Below are 15497 nucleotides of genomic sequence, written 5' to 3'. Positions count from 1 at the left end.
AAATAGAAATCACTTTAAATAGAAATTTTGAAAGAATAGATAGAAGTAGGGTGGAGCCTCCTGTGAAAGGGTAGAACTTCTGAAGGTCACAGATACAGGGGTATCCACGGGTTTTCTTCCAAGAACACCATTAGGTATGTTTAGAAAAGACTTGAGAGAATCCTGAGAAAGCTTCCTCATTATGGGAATGAAAAGGAAGAGTAGCTACTGCCAAAATTCTGTGAAGACCCAGCCCACCTCTCTCCCCTCATGATTAAAAACTTTCATCTGGAAAGGGAATGACATCAAAACTTGTAACCAGAGGGCACTGATGGAAGCTTATAGCAGTTGAGGAAGAGGAATGCAGACTAAACATGAAAATCTTTATACACTATTTTTTCTATCTGCCCTAAGGAACAAAAGCCCCAATCTGCATGGGGAGAGTATCAAAATGTGTACCCTGAGAGCACTGGGTGGGAGTAGGGAGAAGCAATGCAAGTGAGGTGATGAGAAGGAAGACAATACTCAAAAAATACCCAGATTAATTTTTCTATTATCCTTAAGGAACAAAAGCTTTAATCTGTAGCCTGGGAGCACCTATGGAACCCCATGGTGGCTAAAGTGGGAAATGGAGGCAACAAGTCAAAATCCTCCAGGTTCATCTCCTGCATTGTAACTAAGAATAAAAACTGCCTTACCCTACAGTGGGGAAGGTACCTCATGGGTGCGGTAAGATACACATTGTACCTGGTGGGGTGGGGCAGATATTGGAGAATTAATCTCCACCCTTGCTGGTGGGGCAGAATGAATGCTATGCTCATCATTTTGTCTGGAACAGGGGCAGGAACATTTGTAAAGACAACATCCCCAAGATTAGGTTCACAATATCTGCCTAAGATGAAAAATTATGCTTCCTCCCACATCCTCCCTAATCATGCTAACAAGCATTAGTTTAAAAATAAAGGTGTAATATAGCTGGGAGAAATGGAAAATACAGACTCACTTCAGGGAGTAGTGCAAAGTGAAGAACCCAAGTCAGGCAGGGAAACAAAAAGAAAGAAAAACAAAATATCACTGGGGGAAGACTTGGTACACTGAGAGTCGTAGCCATACAATTTCAAACCCAGCCCAGATCCTGATTAGACTAACACGACGCCTCACAACGCCTCACAAAAGGAAAGATCTGCTCTCCTGCAAGCGAAAAGTATTTGATTTAGTATTTATCATCCTAAACAAAATGTTCGGCTTTGAACAAGAAACTTATGATGTATATGAAAAGGCGAAAACAAACAAAAATAAACAAATAAAGCACATCTGAAGAGACAAAGTAAACATTAGAACAAGTCTCAGATATGACAAGGTGCTGGTACTACCAGAGAGGGAACTTATTTTAATTATTATTAATAAGTTATAGATTCTCAGGGAAAAGGTAGACAACATATGAGATTCAAATAGATAGCAGAAAGATAAAACCTAAGGAAATATCAAATACAAATATTAGAAAACAGAATTTGCAATAAGATAAATAAGTAACTTCAATGGGCCCATCAGTAGATTTCAAACATTTGAGAAAAGAATCAGAGACCATGAATATAGGTCAAAATGAATTACCATTTAGAATACAAATGAAAGCGGCACCTGAGTGGCACAGTCAATTAAACATCTGACTCTTGATCTCAGCTCAGATCAAGATCTCACATTTCATGAGTTTGAGCCCCACATCAGGCTCTGTCTGCATTGATGGTGTGGAGCCTGCTGGGATTCAGCTCGCTCCTTCTCCCAGCTCTTCCCCACTTGTGTGCTCTCGCGCTCTCTCTCGCTCTCTCTCTCTCTCTCATATGCATGCATGCTCTTAAAATATATAAATAAACTTAAAATGAAATAAAATGCAAGTGAAAAAAGAGCAGAAGTGAAAAAAAGAATCTCTAGAAATTATTATACAGTCTACTATATGTGTGTATCATTAGGAAAGGGTAAGAGAAAAATGAGGGAAAAAATTGAGGAAATAGTGGCCCCAAATTTTCCAAAAGTAACAACACACACAGAACCACAGTTTCTAGACAATTTAGAGAACATTAAAAGGGATAACTAGAACTAAAAACAAAAACAAAAACAAAACACATACCACAGCCTGTCTCATTAAACTACTGAAAAGCAAAAACAAAAGGAAAATCCTTAAGGTAGCCTGAAAGAGAGACACATTAATTAGAGAAAAAAAAAGTTAATAATTATAACAGACTTGATGTTAAAAAAGACTATAAGCAAGAGGAGAGAAAGAATGACATTCTTGAAGGGCAGAAAGCACATGTCAAACCAGAATTCCATACCTGATAAAACTGGCCTTCAAATAAAATTTGACAATGTATAAAAATAATTATATACCACAGCCAATTATGCAAGACTGGTTCAGCATTTTTAAAATCAGTCACTGAAGTTTACAACAACCCATTAATGAAAAGGAAGTAACATCTTATCAATTGACACAGAAAAAGCACTTGGCAATATCCAACACACAGTCATGATAAAAGAAAACACTCTTAGCAAATAAGGAATAGAGGAAAAGGTCTGAATGTTAATAATCTTTTAAAATAACTTGCAAAATTATGAAACAATGTCAGGGAATGTAGTGGGTGCTACTTTTTTTGGGGTGCTGACCTAAGTAACTTTAGAAATGTGAGTAGAGTCTGCAAGAGTAAAGACAAAAGAAATTATAAATAACCCTGATATTCTAGTTGATATATATTTTTTCTTTTAGAGGAGTAAGTTAGCAATCCTAAAATAGTGTATACTGAAAAGAAACACTAAATAAATGGATTACAGATGACAGAATTTAGGTTTCTTATTGTTGGGATGGGAAATTGCGGATAAACTAGGACTGGAATTACTCATCTGGTCATGGATTAGAGCTATAGACACCAGTATGAACTGATGTTTCACTTACTAGAGATACAGATGGATACATATACAAATATTTATAGAAATATGTAGGCATGAATATATTTCCTTAGTGTGTCAGCTAAGACGGCCTAGGATCAAAGCATGACAGTTACAGTGTGCAAACCTAGCATCCAGATCTTTGTTTCCAGTACCATTCTTTCAGGTTAAAGGAACCAAAATTCCTTGAAGAAATGGCTTGGGTGGGAAATATGCAAGATTAGACTGAAGCATCTTGTAGTGCAAAAAAGAAAAAAAAATGTAAGGTTATATTAAAAGGGAAGTTAAAAAATCTCCCAATAGCTAAAGCTGAAACACTTTACTTACTTTCTATAAAAAGCCACCTTAATTACCAAGAAGTAGATAATGTAAAAGAAAAAAAGAGGAAAAAAGATATATCATGGAAACACTAATTAAAATATAGTAGGAGGGGCATCTCGGTGGCTGAGTGGTTGAGGTCTAACTCTTGATTTAGTCTCTCGTCATGATCCCAGAATCATGGGATGGAGCCTTCTGTCAGGCTCCGTGATAAGTGTGGAGCCTACTGAAGAGTCTCTCTTTCTCCCTGTGCCCCTTCCCAGCTCTCTCTCTCCCTCTCAAAATTAAATAAATAAATAAGTAAATAAATAAATAAAGGGAGACAAGTGGGATTTCCCATTCCACATGTAAAGAGCTTGTAAGTCACCATCCTAATAACAAAAAGCTGAACAGACTGAAAAATAAACAACTTTTCTGAATCTTTAAGAGAGGGAAGGACACAGGGAAAACCCTTGCCCCCAAAATGGAGAGACATAAAGATGAATACAGGAACCACAGCTTACCAGAGCAAACTCAGGACTGGAAATGGCCACAGAAACCACTGCTAGGGTAGGAAAACCTTAACTGTAATTGAAGAATTGTTGGAAGCGTAGTGTTGACAAGTCTGAGAATTAAAAATCCCCGGGGGACCTGGTTATAGTGGGGCCTCAGGGTATTGTTAGATTTACAACTCCAGGAGCTTGATCACATTCCTATTGTAAACACTGGAGAAAAATCGCCTCATTGCTCCAGCAAGGGAAGGGGAAAAGGAACCAATCAGAGCACTCTGTTCTTAACAAGATCTATATTCAGGGAAAACTAGTAAACCAGTGACTAACCTGCTAGGGTATTATCAGATCTTAACTGTCCTGGGGGAAGGGAAATAGCCACTTCCAGCCAGTAATAGCCAGAGTATCGGAAAATGAAAATACCCAACTCCAGTACACTGTAGCTATCCTGTCCCACCTAAGGGGAGAGAAAATTGAGAACATTTGTAAACTTCACAGTCCAGAGGCATAGACTCACGAAAAGATGGAGACAGAATCATAGAACTATAGAATACTTCCCTTCCTCCATATTTCACCAATACATTAATAAAGGCCTGTTTACAGCCTTTTTTCAACCTGGTACATCATGCCCAACGATCAAGAAAAAAACAGAAGACTCACCAAGAGGCAAACAACAACAACAAGAACAACAACAACAAGCAAGCAAAAAACACAATTTAAAGAGAACAAGAATCAAAACCAGACATGGCAGAGATGTTGGAATTATCAGATTGGGAATTTAGAAGAACTGTAATTAATATGTCCAGAGTTCTAATGGATAAAGTAGAGAACATGCAATAGCAGATGGGCAAGCAAAAAGATGCAAATCCAAAGAAAGAACCAAAAAGCAGTGCTAGGGACAAAACCACTAACAAAAATGAATAATGATTTCAATGGACTTACTTATTAATACACTGGACACAGTTGAGTAAAGAATATCTGAGCAAGAAGATATATCACTAGAATTCTCAAAAACTGAAAAGAAAAGAAGACAAAGACTTAAAAAGTAGAAAAGAATATACTACTGTTGGATGAGTACAAATGGTGTAACTTATATATGTAATGGGAATACCAGAAAGAGAAGAAAGAGAAAAAGAAATTGAAGAAATATTTGAAACAACAATGACTGAAAATTTCCCCAAATTAAACCAAACCATTGATCCAGGAACCACATAGAACATCAAACAGGATGAATGCCAAAAACAAAACTTATACATAGGAATATCCTTTTCAAGCTACAAAGATAAAGAAAAAGATTTTAAAAATTCTGAAAGAAGCTAGAAGAAAGAAATACCTTGAACTATAGAGGAACAAAGATAAAAATTATATCCACCTTCTTTGAAAACATGCAAGCAAGAAAAGAGTGGAGTGAAATATTTAAAAATTTGGGAGCAAAAGTCCATCAACCTAGAATTCATGTAAAATTATCCTTCAAAAAAGAAAGAGAAAAAAACTCTCAGACAAACAATAATTGAAGTATTTGGTTGCCAGTAGACCTAGATTATAAGGAATGCTAAAATTAGTTCTTTAGAAAGAAGGAAAATTATATAGGTTAGAAACTCAAATCTACATAGAGGAAAGAAAAGCATCAAAGAATAATGAAGGTAAAACAAAACAAAACAAAACCTTTTGTTTTTCTTATTCGCAAAATTAAAAAAAAAATGAGATAGTGGGAATATTTATTCTGACAAATCAGACTTCAGTATAAGGAAGAATATCAGAGATAGAGAAGGACTTACATAATTATAATAGGGTGTATTCTTCATGAAGGCATAGCAATCCTAAATGTCTATGAACCAAACCAGAATCCAAAAGTATGTGAGGCAAAGCCAGTTTCCTTATTAATTTTCCATGTGAGTAATCTATTCACGGATTTAAATGGATATTAAACTCCTTTATTATTACTAGTATCAATTTCTCCATTTATATCTGATAATACTTGCTTTATATATTTAGGTGCCTCTGTGTTGAGTGCATAGATATTTATAATTGTTATATCTTCTTGGTGGATTGTCCCTTTATCATTCTGTAATGCCCTTTTTTGTCTTTTGTTACAGTCTTTGTTTTACAAAGTTTATTTTGTGTGATGTAAGTATAGCTAACCCCAGTATGTTTGTTTTTTTACTTCAATTTACACGGAATATCGTTTTTCCATCCCTTCATTTTCTTTAGGTCTGAGGTGAGTCTTTTGTAGGCAGTATATATATGGGTCTTGTTTTGGGGGTTTTGGGTTTTTTTTTGAGTATTTTTTAATCCATTCAGTCACCTTTTGTCTTTTGATTGGAACATTTAATAATACATTGACATTTAAAGTATTTATCAATAGGTATCTACTTATTACCATTTTGTTACTTTTTTTTTTTTTTGCTTGCTTTTGTGGTTCTTTTTTGTCCTTTCTTCATCTCATGCTCTTTTCCCTTGTGGTTTAGTGCCTTTCTTCACTGTTATGCTTCGACTCATTTCTTTTCATTTTTTGTGTACATAATTTAGGTTTTTGGCCTGTGGTTATTATGAGGTTCATATATAACATTATGCATATAGCTGTCTGTTTCAAAAATAGAAATACCATATGATCTAATAATTCCACTTCTGAGTATTAACCTGAAGAAAATGAAACACTGATTTAAAATATGTGTGTGTATCTTTATGTTTACTGAAGCACTATTCACAATAACCTAGATATGAAAATAGTTTATGTGTTCATCAATAGACAAATAAACAAAATGTGATATAGATATAGATGTATAATGGAATATTAGCCATAAGAAAGGATGAAATCTTACCATTTACAACAACAGGGAGAGACATAGGGGATATTATGCTAAGTAACATGAGTTAGAGAAAGACAATCACCATATGATTTCTCTTACATATGGAATCTAAAAGACAAAACAAATGAATTAATAAACAAAAAATAGAAATGGATCATAAAGACAGAGAACAAATTGGTAGTTGCCATAAGGAAGGTGGATGAAATAGATAAAGGGGATTGGAAGGTGGATGAAATAGATAAAGGAGATTGGAAGGTGGATGAAATAGATAAAGGTGATTAAGAGGTACAAATTTCCAATTATAAAATAATAAGTCAAAGGAATAAAAAGTACAGCTTAGAGAATATAGTCAATATGTCAATAACTTTGTATGATGACAAATGGTAACCACACTTACCATGGTGAGAATTTTGTAATGTGTATAAATGTTGAGTGACCATGTTGTACACTTGGCACCAATATAATATTGTATGTCAACTCTACCTCAATTAACAAAAATACATGAAACAAAACCAGGTAGATCTGAAAGGAGAAATAAACCTAATCCACAATTACCACAATTTTAGGTAAAGTTTCAACATTACTTTCTCCATAATTGATAGAATAGGCAGAAAAATTAGATAAGGTATATATTACCTAAAAATATTATCAACCAACTTGACCTTGTTATGATACTTATGGAACTCTCAAGCAACAATAATTATACACAGTCTTTTCAAGTGACCATGGAGAATCTGCTAAAATAGACTTAAGAAAAATTTAAAAACAGAAATAATATGAAGTATCTTCTCAGATCACAACATACTTAAATTAGAAATTATAAAATATGGATTCTTGGGTATGTCGGTTGGTTAAGCACCTGACTCTTGATTCTACTTCAGTCATGATCTCAGGGGTCCTGAGTTCAAGCCTTGCATATCAGCACAGAGCCTGCTTAGGATTTTCTCTCTCTCTGCCCTCTAATACTTGTGTTCTCTCTCTCTCTCTCTCTCTCTCTCTCTCTCTCTCTCTCTCTCTCTCTCTGTGTATGTGTGTGTGTCTGTCTGTCTCTGTCGCAAAATAAATTAAAAAAAATAGAAACAGAAATATATCTATAAAATCTCCAAATACTTATAAATGAAATAACAGTACTAAATAACCATGGCACAAAGAGGAAATATCAAAGGGAACAAATAATCTTTTGAATTAAATAAAAACTAAAATATCAGACATCAAAATTTATTTAACAGGAAACTTATGGCCTTAAGTGTGTATGTTAGAAAAGAAGAAAGGTCTAAAATCAGTAATCTAAGGTACCACATTAAGTAACTAAAAAAGGAATAGCAAATTAAATCTAAAGCAAGAAGAAAGAATGATATACAATAATAAGAGTAGAAACAACTGAAATTATAAATGAAAAAGCAATAGGGATAACCAATAAAGACAAGAGACATTCATTTGAAAAGAACAATAAAATTGATTAATCTTTAGCTAGTACGATTAAGAAAAAATAGAGAAGACATATATCATCAATATCAAGGATGAAAACGAACATCACTTCTGATCCTACAGACCTTAAAGAATAGTAAATGAATACTATGAACAATTCTATATTCATAAATTTAATAATCGAGATGGAATAGACAATTTCATTGAAAGATACAACTATCTGTACTCACTCAAAAACAATATTACTTGAATGCCTCTATCTATTAAAGAACTTGAGTTTGTACTTAAAGCCCCATCCCAATCCCCTGCCCTCCAAATATGCCTTAGCGCCAAAAGATTTCACTGCTGAAGTGGAATGGAGGTGAACACTCTTCCAGGGACCCAACTAAAAAACATCATGAAGGGGCCATGGGTAACTTTATGTTCTACATCATAGGCAAAATGTGGCAGAGCTTTCTCTGTGGCCTGATTATACTTTCGATTACCCCAGGGCTAAGTATTTCTCAAGTGCTGAGTATAGGGAGATTTGGAATCTCAAACCTATCTTCTGCAATAGCATTTCTCAGGAATCGTCTAAAGAGAAAGTGACATTGCCAGGATAATTTTGAAGAACATTTTATTTAGCTACAATTCTGCTGTCATTTTTTATATGTTTGGTATTTCTGTCCCCTTTTGATTAATAGAGACATTCTCATAAATAAAAGATCTTCGTCTCTTGAAACTGTCGGTCTTGCTCTGTTATTTCTCCTGTGAAGTCATAATCCCCCATTTGTGACATCACAGTCTTTCCATTGCAATCAACAGTGATGTTTCAAGCTGGGGATTAAATGCTTCAGAAGAGGAAGACTTTACAAGAGCAGAGGGACTCTCAAGGAATAAAGATCCAATTAGCATGGAAATGCCCTTTTTAATTAAAAAAAAAAGTAAGGAAAACAAAGGATGAGTAGATTCAGTGATTGAAATGGATTCCTTTGAAATAATGAATCTGGCCTTCCTTTTCATTCTCCTTTTCTACGTCCATGTCCCCACCCCCACTGTACCCCCCTTGAAGTGAATGAATATTTAATGTACAGGAATCATTAATGGCAGAGAAAGGCTATGAACTGTAAATATGGGTATTATTCCTCTGGCAGCACCTAGACCTGTTAATTTGACCAGGATTGGGTACTTGGGTGGCATATTCAGTTGAGCATCCAACTCTTAATTTCACCTCAGGTTGTGATCCCAGGGTTGTGTGATCAAGCCCCGTGTCAGCCTCTGAGCTGAGCATGGAACCTACTTGAGATTCTCTCTCTCTCTCTCTCTCTCTCCTCTCTCACTCTCCCTCTGCCACCTCTCCCTTTTCTAAAAAAATAAATACAATAAAAAATTTAAATTAAATTAAATTATTTCACCAGGATTGAGGCAAAATTTGAGAATGGGCTGCTGCAAGATTCAGTTGTGGTCCTAGATATACATGATTTGACTCTATTCTCTCACTCTATATCATTTGTAATGACCCTCATCTCCATCACTAGCTTTTACCATGTTTTGTTAGCCATTCTTCAGTTTCTTAAAATCTCAAAGCTCTTTTCTACTTTAGAACTTTACTGTATCCCATTTCTTCATCCAGGGACATTCTTCCTCCACACTCATTGCAACTTTGTCCTATTGATCATTCAAGTCTAAACATTAATGCTACATCCCCTGAGAAGCCTACATTGTCACGTCCATCTACATTAGAACCTTGATAATTGATCTCACTGAAACTTTACAGTTCCCTAGTACCATAATTCTATCATGTGCTTATGTGTTTGATGTTTCTGTTTATCATCTGCCTCTTCCACTAAGTTCTGTGCATCATGAATGCAGGTAACACATCTGCTCTAGTCACTGCTCAATTTCAGTACTTAGGACATAACCTGTCAAACACATACACATGTATTAAATTTATAGGAAAAGTAAGTAAATATAGCCATTTTGAGGATTCTGAAAAAGAATCCCTGCTTTGAATAGAAGATTAAATGGCTCCTAAATTCACATCAAGCTATATATCTTTATAATTTTTTAAGTAATTCTCCTGATTGGCCATATAGCATGCCCTCTGCTCTTTGGAGTTCCATAACAAAAATGAGTATAGACATAGATCTCAATCAAGGGAGGGAGTCTGATTCTGGGGATTCATCATTTACAAATATTTGTGGGGAACATATATGTGTAAGTAAGTTGACCAAATAATTCATCATCTAATGAGAATTCTTTTATGTGTGAAAAGGGGTGCTAATTATAATTATTCTAGGACCTTGAGCATATAACAGAATTGTCTTAATCTAACTGGGACATATGTTCACCTTATGTATGAGATATTATAGTGTATCTTAGAAAACATGCATATAAAAGAGGAAATATTTCTTACCCTTAAATTTCATTTAGTATATTGGAAAGGTAGTATATATAAACTCATAACTATAAAATGCTATTTTTTTCTCAAGAGGGTTATGAGTAAAGTGCTATGGATATTCAGAGTAAATACCTATAAAGAGATCAATGGCTGATTCCAAAGAATGCAAAAATGTTATTCATGAACTAATAGAATATGTTTTTCATGTGACCCCATTACAGTATGAGACAAAAAACATTAGACTATTCTATACAAATGCCCTACACTGACAATGTATGTCTGCAAGATCTATCTACAAAATGAAGAAAGAGAAGGGAGTTGAGGACTGTATATACTTTCATATATTTAAGTCTTGTCTGTCAAATAAGATACTTTCAGTCCCATTATGTTGATGAATTAGTTGCTTAACTGGTGCTAGGCACGAAAGCCTGCTTTGTCATGCTCTAGTGATTAGAATGAGGGCAGTAAGATGATATATGCTTCTCTCTTGTTTTCTGTAAAATCTGATACCACAGAACTTATCATTCCAAACATCGGGTTGATGCTACAAAAACATTTGTCCATTACTGGAAACATCAATGGTATTAAGCAGCACAAAATTTGCCCAAACTGGGTCTGAAACCAGTCTATTAAATTCCATCTGAAGGTATCATTTCCCCCCAGAATTTTAACTTAAAAGAAACTAGATTAAGCTGGACTCCAGATGATTGCAGATGAGGAAACTTCAGCTCCTAAAAAAGAAATTATTTGTCAATATTTAGCAGTAGAGCTGTGACAAAACTTTTGATATCTAGAGGTCTCTGTTATGAATACCTTTTATGCTGCCTCTCTTGAGTGAATACCCTCATCATAATAGGATATGTGATTTATGGCTCTTAATTGAGTATCTAAAGTTTCCAGCAGCTCTAGATATAAGAAAGATATTTCTGATACTAATGTCTGACGAAAAAGGACAGAGGAAAAAGGAAGCCTATATTCGCCCTGTCCCATGCCTCACCATATCTATGCATGTAAAAGTCTTTAAAATATGTGAGGATCAAGTGCTTCTTAAAAAGTACAAAAGTATTACTAACCTTCCACTCCTATTATCTATGAACCAAAGGTATAAGAAATCAGAACCTTAAAGCAAAGTAGTGAAAGCTTAATTGCTCTAGAAATATACATCCTATTGTATTTTCAGTTTGGCTCTAAAAAGTTCAGAGGATCTCAGGTATTCAGGGGATTAAGAAATGGAATTCTCTTTATGGAAGGATGAAGAAGCACTTAGCTTAATTATTTCTTTACTTTCTATCATGTCTCTATTAGGAATGGAGTTTGGGGATTTTGTCAGCCATCTTCCAGAAGAAAATTTTTCACCTCCCCAGAACATTATCGTTATCATTATCATCATCAACAGCAAAGATAAATACTTACCAAGATTAATACAGAGCTTACGATGTGTCAAGCAGTGCTTTAAGTTGATATGTATACATAAAATTTAATCTTCCTAAAACTCCTATGAAATAGCTAATATTGGTATTCCCCCTTTGCATACAAGGAAACTGTGACTAAAGAACAGTTCTAGTTGCAGAGGACACAAAGTAGCAGGTGTGACTTGGGCTCCTCTGTTGTACCTACACTTCATGTATTATTCATTGACTTTGTAGATGGATGACTTAAGCGACAGAGCTGTTAGGTGCGACTCAGGCCCAAAGAACAAGAGATTATGTTTGCAAAGACAGTCAGGGGAGGCTGCAGAGATGGAGATGTCCTTAGTTTGCTCCTGCAACTAGTTAAATGTTACTGAGATAAATGAGGGAGTTTCAAAAGGTTGGTAAATTGTGGAAAAATCTATTAGAAGCGCTGTGATAATGGTGGTTTGGGTAGAGATTAGTTGAGTAGGTATAAAGGAACGGAAGACTTACATGAAGCAAAAATGATGATAGCAGTAATGTAAAAATACACATGTCAGGAATTAGGACAGCTGGGTGCTCATTAAAAATATTCTTCCAACCGTGTGACCCGGGAACATTCTCATCTGTAAGGAAATAAACTAAATGACCTCTAAAATTCTTCAAGTTTTAACTAATTCTAAAGAAAAAAAAGTAATTCTCAATTTAATGTAGAAAATGAGGTCCTATAGAAATTAAATGACTTGGCAAATGTACCTACCACACATCAATAAATAGCAGAAATAGATCTAAAATTCAGGTTTTCGGACATCCAGCTCTCAACTGGGGAATATTGAAAAAGAGAGTTTAGGGACATTATTTACTACATTCATTATTCTAAAAAGTTGCAAGACTAAATATTTAAATAGGTTTAATAAAAATAGTTAAATTTAATAAATAATAATTTCACCTAAAACCACTCACTTAAAAGGGTTTTTGTTTGTTTTTGTTTTTAAGTAAGTGTAATATATCAAACAGTTATTTTTTTAATGTTTGTCTTCCCCTCCCCCAGATTTTTTTTTCTTTTTCTTTCTTTAAGTTAGAATTTGGGCCTCGCCAGACCATTGCAATAACCCAGGCTCAGAATTTGTTATTATTTATCTAAAATGGCATCTTTCTTTCTTGCTGTTTCTTCTATACCATGTGAAAGAAGAATCATATTGCTCAAAGCTGATGTGGCTTGGGCTATGTTTGAAAAAAGAAAGTGAAAGGGGAAACACACACACACACACACACACACCCCAACACTGATCCTGCGGTTGTTCACAGTGAGGTTCACCCATCGGAGCTGAAAATAACCTATATTTTATTTGCCTTATTTTTAGAAAACTGCCATGGACACAGGGGTGGCCGAGTGGCCAGCTGTGCCCTGAAATGCCTGGAGCCATTGCAATCAGTGCTCCGCTGTCTGAGGCTTCCAAAATGAAACACTTTGAACACTCATTCAAAGGTGTGAAAGCATGAAATTGGCACAATGGCCAGCTACCACAGCACTTCCCATTTTTTTGCACTGCCTTCTGCTTCCCTTGTCTGCTCTTTCCGCTCTCTGTCCCCTGATTCTGACAGTTCTTCAAATGTCTGCTTAAAGAGCTGTGGCAGCCTGGGAGAGAGAACTGGAACGTGTTCTTAGGGAGTCTCTGTCTTGAAGTGAAGAAAGCTGAGGGAAAAAACAACTGCATTCAAAAATCACGAAAAAGTTGGCTTAGATAACAGACAAGATGGATCTGAGAAAGATGATGCATACATGGAGATGCATTAGTGGACAGATCAGGTACTGGTTGGAATCAAAGTACCCCTCAGCCTTAAATCCACTTTCTTAGCTCTTTTCTATACCATTTCAATCCTATCACTCATTCCCTGTCACTCAATTTGATTCAATTAGGACGTTCTGCTTCAAGCTTTGGGATGGCCTCACCGGATCTTTGTGTATGTAGGAGAATCTACGCCAGTTGCTGCCATATTGATATCCCAATATTTTTACCTGGATATATTGTTGCATAGAATTAAGGCATAGCAAATTTATATTTTAATCATCAGGTATTTTCAAAAAAGTTGCCCCAAATGAGCTTGCACACCAGTAAATCTTCCCAGGTTGTCATAGGAGATTTACCCTAGATCTGTGCCTTTACCCCTTCTTCCAAAAATATACTCTGTCTTCTTTCCTACCAGTCTTCATTCAAGAATTTGCTCAATACAGTTCCTTCAGGACACTTCCCTCTGTCACTAGTCCGCATTCTCCTAATTTTTTTTTTCTCTCTGTGTAGAGTTATGGTATCTTGTATACTCCTATGTGGTTTTTACTCCACGAAATTATGTGGTTTTTTTCCCTGATAAACCTTCCCTATCTCTCTCATTTCTTGTAGTATTCAGGAGCATGTAGGTCTTCTGCCTCAGGGATGGGAAATCACAGTAGAACAATGGAGGACAAAAAGTAAATCCTCAGCTTTTTCACTTAAAAAGAAAATTTTCCAAAATTCAAAGTGGAAATAAGAGGTTTTTGAATCTTAAAACTCAGTCTACACCATAAGCATTAGATATAGGAAGAATGTCTGGAGGTAAGAATCAGTGTGTCTGTCCTGGACTTCATAAATAATAAGTGGGCTGGGAACATTAGAGGGCAAATAAGAATTAGATGTTGGTGATTGCCCCCAAAAGAAGAAACATTTCTATTGACTAAAACTACTAATTATAATGCCAAAAACATGGAACATGAATGCATATATTTGTAATACAAATGGATCCTTCCACTGGCAGAGAGCATGACCTACATCATGTGCTCTGTCCTTTCTCAACTTTATACCTTCTCTAAGTTAGATACTATAGCCAGCCTTGGATGATAGCTGTTTGTGTACTTATTCTCTGACTTGATTATAAATAATTTGAGGGAAAATACTGTTTTATTCATCTTTGTACAACCATGATCGTTTACCATATCAGTGACTTAGTCAATCAAAGCCAAATAAAATAAAATGGAATTTTTATTTAATAGGCTGACCTTCAGTAGAATCAAACATGGACTGGCCTTCCTGTACGTCAATCTTGTTCGTGTGTGTGTGTGTGTGTGTGTGTGTGTGTATTTATGTGTCTGTCCAAGTGTGTGTGTTTATATGTGGAAGGAATGGGGCCAGGAGAAAAACATAAGTTCATTTCATAATGTAGCATTTATGATGGATGAAGGTGCAGGAAGCAAAAATATACTTTAAATTATCATTTAAAATAAAATTAAGTTTCTCAATAATAGTAAGTACTCAGATCCATTAATATGTTACTAGTGGCTCCATGTTGACGTATGAATAGTGTTCCTTCTGTCTTTTACGTGCTTCTCTTTTTACATGTTTCTTTCTCTGAGTGTTGCTCTTTTCTTTGCCCAATGTCCTTCATTGTCACATGTGGTTGTCTCAGTCCCAAGAGTTGTATGCAACAATACAACACGTAAGAGAAGACAGGTTTTTTTTCATGCTCCTTTGTTGAAGTAAAAGAACCTTTCAAAGAAGTTTCCCTGTAGTCTTCCCCTTAACTTCTTCATTGGCCAGAGGCAAGTGCTAAATTAGTCCGTTTGGCAAAGTCACAGGAACTACTACAAACTGCTTAAATTCTCAGGATTCTTCCAAGTTGCACTGAGGAGGATTGGACATATGGTCCTTCAAAGAAGAAAAGTGTGGTGGCAAGTGTCTAATAGAAGTAATGATGCTACTAACAATAACAGTGATGATAGTAACTGGCTTTTGTT

This window comes from Suricata suricatta, chromosome 14, assembly GCF_006229205.1.
Source record: "Suricata suricatta isolate VVHF042 chromosome 14, meerkat_22Aug2017_6uvM2_HiC, whole genome shotgun sequence".
In the NCBI taxonomy this organism is placed as follows: Eukaryota; Metazoa; Chordata; class Mammalia; order Carnivora; family Herpestidae; genus Suricata; species Suricata suricatta.
This window is presented reverse-complemented; position numbering follows the sequence as displayed.